This window comes from Oryzias melastigma, linkage group LG19, assembly GCF_002922805.2.
Source record: "Oryzias melastigma strain HK-1 linkage group LG19, ASM292280v2, whole genome shotgun sequence".
Taxonomy (NCBI): domain Eukaryota; kingdom Metazoa; phylum Chordata; class Actinopteri; order Beloniformes; family Adrianichthyidae; genus Oryzias; species Oryzias melastigma.
The window spans coordinates 23,744,765-23,750,384 of record NC_050530.1 but is presented as its reverse complement, the minus strand read 5'-3'; the positions used below and the strand labels follow the sequence as shown (position 1 = coordinate 23,750,384).

The window sequence follows — 5,620 nt, the reverse complement described above, 5'->3', positions numbered from 1 at the left end:
AAGGTGAGTTTCATGCACTGCTCTCTTGATAATGCGCTACAGTTGTTTACTGGTATTCATACCTGAAGTCCTGAACTACAAGTTTGTCTACTTCTTAGGCAGAGAAACGTCTAAAATCAGCTGCTCTGTTTTTAGAAATTCCTTTTCATCCACCAATCACCTGCTTTCTCTCCTCAGCCGCAGAGACTAAACCCAATTAGTGCTGCTGAATTACTGATGCGCTCCACAGTATATTTCTGCAGCCACATGTGAGCACACAACTCAAATCCAGGGCGCATTACAGCGAGATCAAAGGCAGCAGGGAGTGGGGTGCAGGCCCTTTAAGAGAGGCAGAGCGGGGAGGGCTGTGCATCCATAAAAGATGAGTTTATTCAGTGGCCATGGTAAGACATGGTTAAAAGCGCCTCTGCACTCTGCTGCGCTCTCATTCCCATCCCAGACATCCCTGACCTGCTTCACACATGCTGACAAAGCTCCCCGAGAAGCCGGGATATGGACGCACTCAGAGCACAGCGAGGAATCTTGGTGCAGGCCAGGAGGGAAGAGGAGTGAACGGACAAGACACAAGAGGAATGAAGAAGACTGTAGCGTCTGAGTAACGGACAGTTAACAGTTGCATCAAGGCGAAGAATGGGCAATTCCTCCTTCCCAGGCATGTCCCCTCTCTCTACGTCCATTCTGTAGTTGCAGGTATTTCTAACTTGAGTGCCTTTCTGTGATGTGCTGGGACACTGTTTGCCTCTTCTCTACCTCCTTTCACTCTCGTCTTTTGCATGATTCTGAAAGTTCACTACTTTGAGAGTGACCTCTGTCACAGCAGACTCTCCAGAGCTGGGATTGAACCCTAGAGTGACTTTTTCTCCCTTCTTCCTGTTTCATTCTAATGTTTGACTAAACATGAATCTTCTGTTTGGGATAATCAGGTGCAGTGATCCATTTCAAATACAGCACAAGTGTCTCTGAAAGCCCATTTAGGGCTGATACGGACAGCAGTGAGTGCTGGGAGGAGTGGGTTATGTCTGGCAAGCTTGTTTACTGCTGTGTGGATGTGAGACGCTTGCGTCTCTGGCTCTTAGTGCCTTGCATCTGGGGCAGTGTGAAAGAGAAGCATTGATGGATTCACGGAGGCTGTTGTTGGGCGGGCAGGAAGAGATGGGAACACTGATGATGCTGCAGCTTCAGCCTGCTGGATCTCAAGGATCACATCTGAAAACTCACCAGCTGTCTTTCTTTTGGTAAGGCAGCTAAATAGTTTTTTTTTTTTGTTGTTTCTTTTTTTTGGGGGGAAAATAAAACCTCTTCTTATATCTTTAGATTTATTTTCCATCCCTGGGGGTATTTGGGAGGAGAATGTGTCAAATGTTCAAATGTTGCTGCAGTTTTCTGGAAGTACTCCTGCTCTCTGTTGATCAGAGATGTCTTTAATCAGATGCTAAAATAATTGATCCCCTCCAGTTTTATGTATAATGGCTAGCTCTTGATCTGATCTTTTGGTGATGGGATGGGGTGGGGGAGTGGGGGGGGGTTAGAGCTGAAAGTCCCACAAGTCCTCTGTAGGGTTGAGGTGTGGATTCTCTGCAGTCTCTGTGTAAAAATATGATCAAACATCTTTCTGCTGAGATGCTGCTGTTCTTTAAAAATGTGGGTATTTGCCTCGTTCAGATGAGCTAAGACATTTTCCTCGCTGCAGTACTTTTCCAAACTCTGGTCTGCAATGTCCTCTTGTATAGGAGGAAGGACGCTGAAGCCTAACCCATCTCTACCAAGAGGGGGCGGGACACAAGTCAAGAGCATTAGAGCTCAGATATTCTCCAGTATTTAGTCTGTAAAGCTCCTTCATCATTGAACATGCTGATTGCTGATTGCATAACTGTGTGATTCTGCAGTCAAACACTAGGTGGCGGTAAGAGTTCTCTCTCTGTGGCTGGAGCGGTTGGTCAGGTGTTTTACTGTGAAGCAGGTGTCCTTGTCTTTTTCATCACAGTACCTGCAGCTGCTTTGAGTGTAAAGTGATTCTTTTCCACTATTAGAGTGGCATGTTGGCTATGAAATGATAAGGATTGTTTTTTATAGTAGCACTCTTAAGCCGATATTTGTACTTGGCTCCAATTTGCTCAGTCAGAATGCATCAGTATGTTTTTATGTTTGTCACGCTAACAAACATCAGAAGAGACTAGATTATTTTTTTTCTCCCAACAGACAGATTTAGCTAAATAATGTTGACCCTACAATCAATCTGGACCGGAAATGTGGATTGTCAGGTTTATAAATGACCAAGGCCAGCCATTGGTATAGGTGACCTAGGCGGTCGCCTAGATCACCATCTGCTGGAGTGGGTACCAAACCACAATGAGTATATGTTGATTGTTTTTCTTTTCCTTTTTTTTTGTTAAGCAGTTTGACACACCACTCATTTCATATAAAAAAAGAAAGTAAAGCAATACAAAGAACTCAAAACTCTGATCTGATCAGTAACTCTGCAGTGCAGCGCCCCTCCCTTCCTGTCCCTACTGCTGTCTGGGTTGGGGGGAGGAGAGGGGCGCGCTGTTGCTACTGTTAGTGCTTATTTAAAACTTTAAGGGTGAAAAAAGGAAGAGGAGGAAACAGCAGCTCAAAGCCAAGGTTTATCTGTTTTACATATATACATTGCTTTAAACTGCATTTTGATTGAAAAAGACAAACTTAAGCAGCAATCAATCTTTCAACACCTTTACATTGGAAATACCCCTACTACTATCGGTTGACCGATGGCGCAGTCAGTCAGCGCGTTTGCTTTTACCCGGTTCGACCCCCAGCGGGGACGTTCGTACTTCAGACAAAGTGCTGAAGCCGCTTTTCGCCTTGGGCGCCCTGAAGTCCAGTGCCCGAGCCTGAGGATGACTAACTATGTGAACAACAGGAAGGACTAACACAGTTGTGTCTTTAATGTCCTGTCACCAACCTGTTGTAGTTATGTTAGTGGGATCTGTTTTTAAATGAACCTGAAAGAGCAGGTTTCCCTCTGAGAGCGCCAAACATACATCATCTCCAGGTTTCCAGTGGCAAAATAAAACTGTCTGTAAAGGACAAAAGTTCCATCCATCCATCCATCCATCCATCCATCTTCCTCCGCTTCATCTGGGACTGGGTTGCGGGGGCTGCAGTCTAAGCAAAGATGCCCAGATTTCCCTCTCCCCGGCCACTGCCTCCAGCTCCTCTGGGGGACCCCGAGGCGTTCCCAGGCCAGCCGAGAAACTACTTCTCTTCGGGTGACTGAGCTTCTAACCCTATCTCTGAGGGAGCGTCCAGCCACCCTTTAGAGAAAACTCATTTCAGCCGCTTGTAGTGGGGATCTCGTTCTTTCAGTCACGACCCAGAGCTCATGACCATAGGTGAGTACTGGAACGAAGATCGACCAGTAAATCGAGAGCTTTGCTTTCTGGCTCAGCTCTCTTTTCACCACAACAAAAGAAGCAGACATGTACATTTTTAACTCTCTTGGTCAATAAATAGCAAATGACTCAATTTACTCTGAAGCTACATTTATAGGTTTGTCTTCTTTTTTCTGTGATTTTATAGTAAAGTGATAGTTGTTGCATTATTTCTGTATTCGGTTGTACTTGGTAGATGTTTTAAAAGATAGTCTCTTAAAAGAACAAGCCAGTAAAAACCAAGCTGACACTTGGGAGGCTTATCAAGAGCAGAATGAAGGTCGGCTACATATGATCAGTATTGATTTTTGTGATAGCCTCTTCTCCTCTATATGATGCACATGTCTGTATCTGCTAGAAAACTTGTCCCAAATAAAAAAACCCTGGAGAAAGGCTTCACTGTAGAACTCTGGATGCTTAGAATGAGGTCTGTCACATTCTGCATGCAGTCACTCTGAGTGTTTCAAAGTGATAACTGCTCAGCTGTCCTTCAACGTTCCAAAGTTGTGTAGTGTGCATGGTGTTACCTCAGCTACACAGCAGCGTCCTTCCCAGGTCCCCGACGAGCTTTGGTGGCTGTCACGAGTCACAAGGGACTGGGGAACGTGGGAAAAAAGAGAAGCAGATGCGGGCGTAGAGAATCTGACGCAGCAGCAAAACTGCAGCTGTCCCATGACAGCGCCATCAAACTTGTTGACATCTGAAAGGAAAGGCAAGATAGACGAAGAAAGAGACGAAGGACAGAGAGAAGAGCTGGCAGCTGACAGGATGCGGGTATCAGAGGATGCAGATGACACCGAGCTGCCAGGTGAGGATGAGCATATCGTAAGGTCACCCCTGGAGGATCTGCTGTCTGGAGAGCTGCTTTTCATGAAATGTCAGAGCGCTTTTCATTCTTACTGATGCATCCTTGACTTCCTTCATTAAATGTCGTACAGTCTTTAGCACATAACACTTGGTAGCAAAAGATTAAAGATTTAACAGTTTTGTTCAAAAGAAAAATAATTAAACCTACAGACATCTTCAAAAAGTCAGTTCAGCTTTAGTGTCAACTTTACGTGTGAGAAGAAAGACACGTTTGTGACAGAGCGCTCCTTAAAACCTCCTATGTTGACGCAAAAACTGGTAATGAAATCGATTCTCACATCATTTTTAGAATTTAAAATCTTTAAAAAAGAGGAATGTTTGCAAGCAATCAAAACTCTGACATCCAGGATGTGTGCAGTGAAGCTGCACCCCCATTCTGACACTTCCACAACAGTATCTTCTGTGTTCTGCGCTCCAGGCCTCCAGGCCTCCAGGCCTGATGAACATCCATCCATCTTTTTCTGAGCTGGAACAGCTTTTTCATCTTCTATGAGAGCTGGAATCTGTGAAAAAGCAGGGTGACGCTGTTTGCTTTATCTGTTGGAAAGAACTTTTTTTTTCTCTCAAAGGCTTATTGAGTATTATGAAGAAATTTACTAAACCTTGAAAACTATAAGTCTACACTTTGAGGAAATCTGTCTGCTGCAGGTCTCAGTGGTTGAGCTGTCAGTTTTCTGGAGGTGAGGGGCATCCTTTCATACTCCTGCATTCATAGAAATGTTTCCAGTGTACCAGTGCTCATGGGTGATCAAAAATAACAGATATTATCATTATTTTTAAACTGTTCCATTGAAACAGGAAGTGCTTGCTGGTCCCAGAAAGCCAAAACCCAAAGACTCCTATAGAGGAATAAACAGCTGTGACTCAGACATTCTGTTTGTCAGAATAACCATTCTTGGTCTGACATCTCTTTTTAACATGCTTTTGCTTAACCTATTTTCTTTATCAGGATATGTTTTATTCATTGTAAGTTATTCAAATTATAAACTGGCCAATCACATGCCTCAATAAAAGCATATGGTTTCTGCTGGCCCCACCTCGAACATTTGAAACATTTGACAGATTCTCCCAAGCCCCGCTTGTAGAGGAACGTGTGTGGCTTTTCTACAAGCTCACTCCTGATTAGCAAGAGTAGGTTACCATAGAAATGATGACTTGGACCAATCACTGCTGACTAACATTGCTTGATTCCAAGATGTCGAAGAAAACTCCATCAGTGGGTGTGCCTGGTCGGGCCTTGTTAACATCATTCCTCTGCGACCCTCGTTTCTCTTGGGTGTCTCTCTGCTGGGCGGGGGTGGACGGCCCCTTTCTGGCTCCCTCCTGGTTGTCTGGAGCATGGG

The 5,620-nt window shown here is 44.6% G+C and overlaps 1 protein-coding gene across 5 annotated transcripts in view; it reads left to right on the top strand.

Annotated features, from left to right (window-relative positions):
• The first annotated feature begins 329 nt into the window (after window positions 1-329).
• LOC112154554 (SRC kinase signaling inhibitor 1) overlaps window positions 330-5,620 on the top strand; it is a 140,045-nt gene continuing 134,754 nt past the window's right edge. For 3 of the 5 annotated variants that reach the window (XM_036217218.1, XM_036217220.1, XM_024285577.2), the window contains exon 1: window positions 330-690. The gene's annotated coding sequence lies outside the window, so the exon portion shown is untranslated. The remainder of the gene's footprint in view (window positions 691-5,620) is intronic. The other 2 variants (XM_036217219.1, XM_036217221.1) reach the window with 2 other exon arrangements.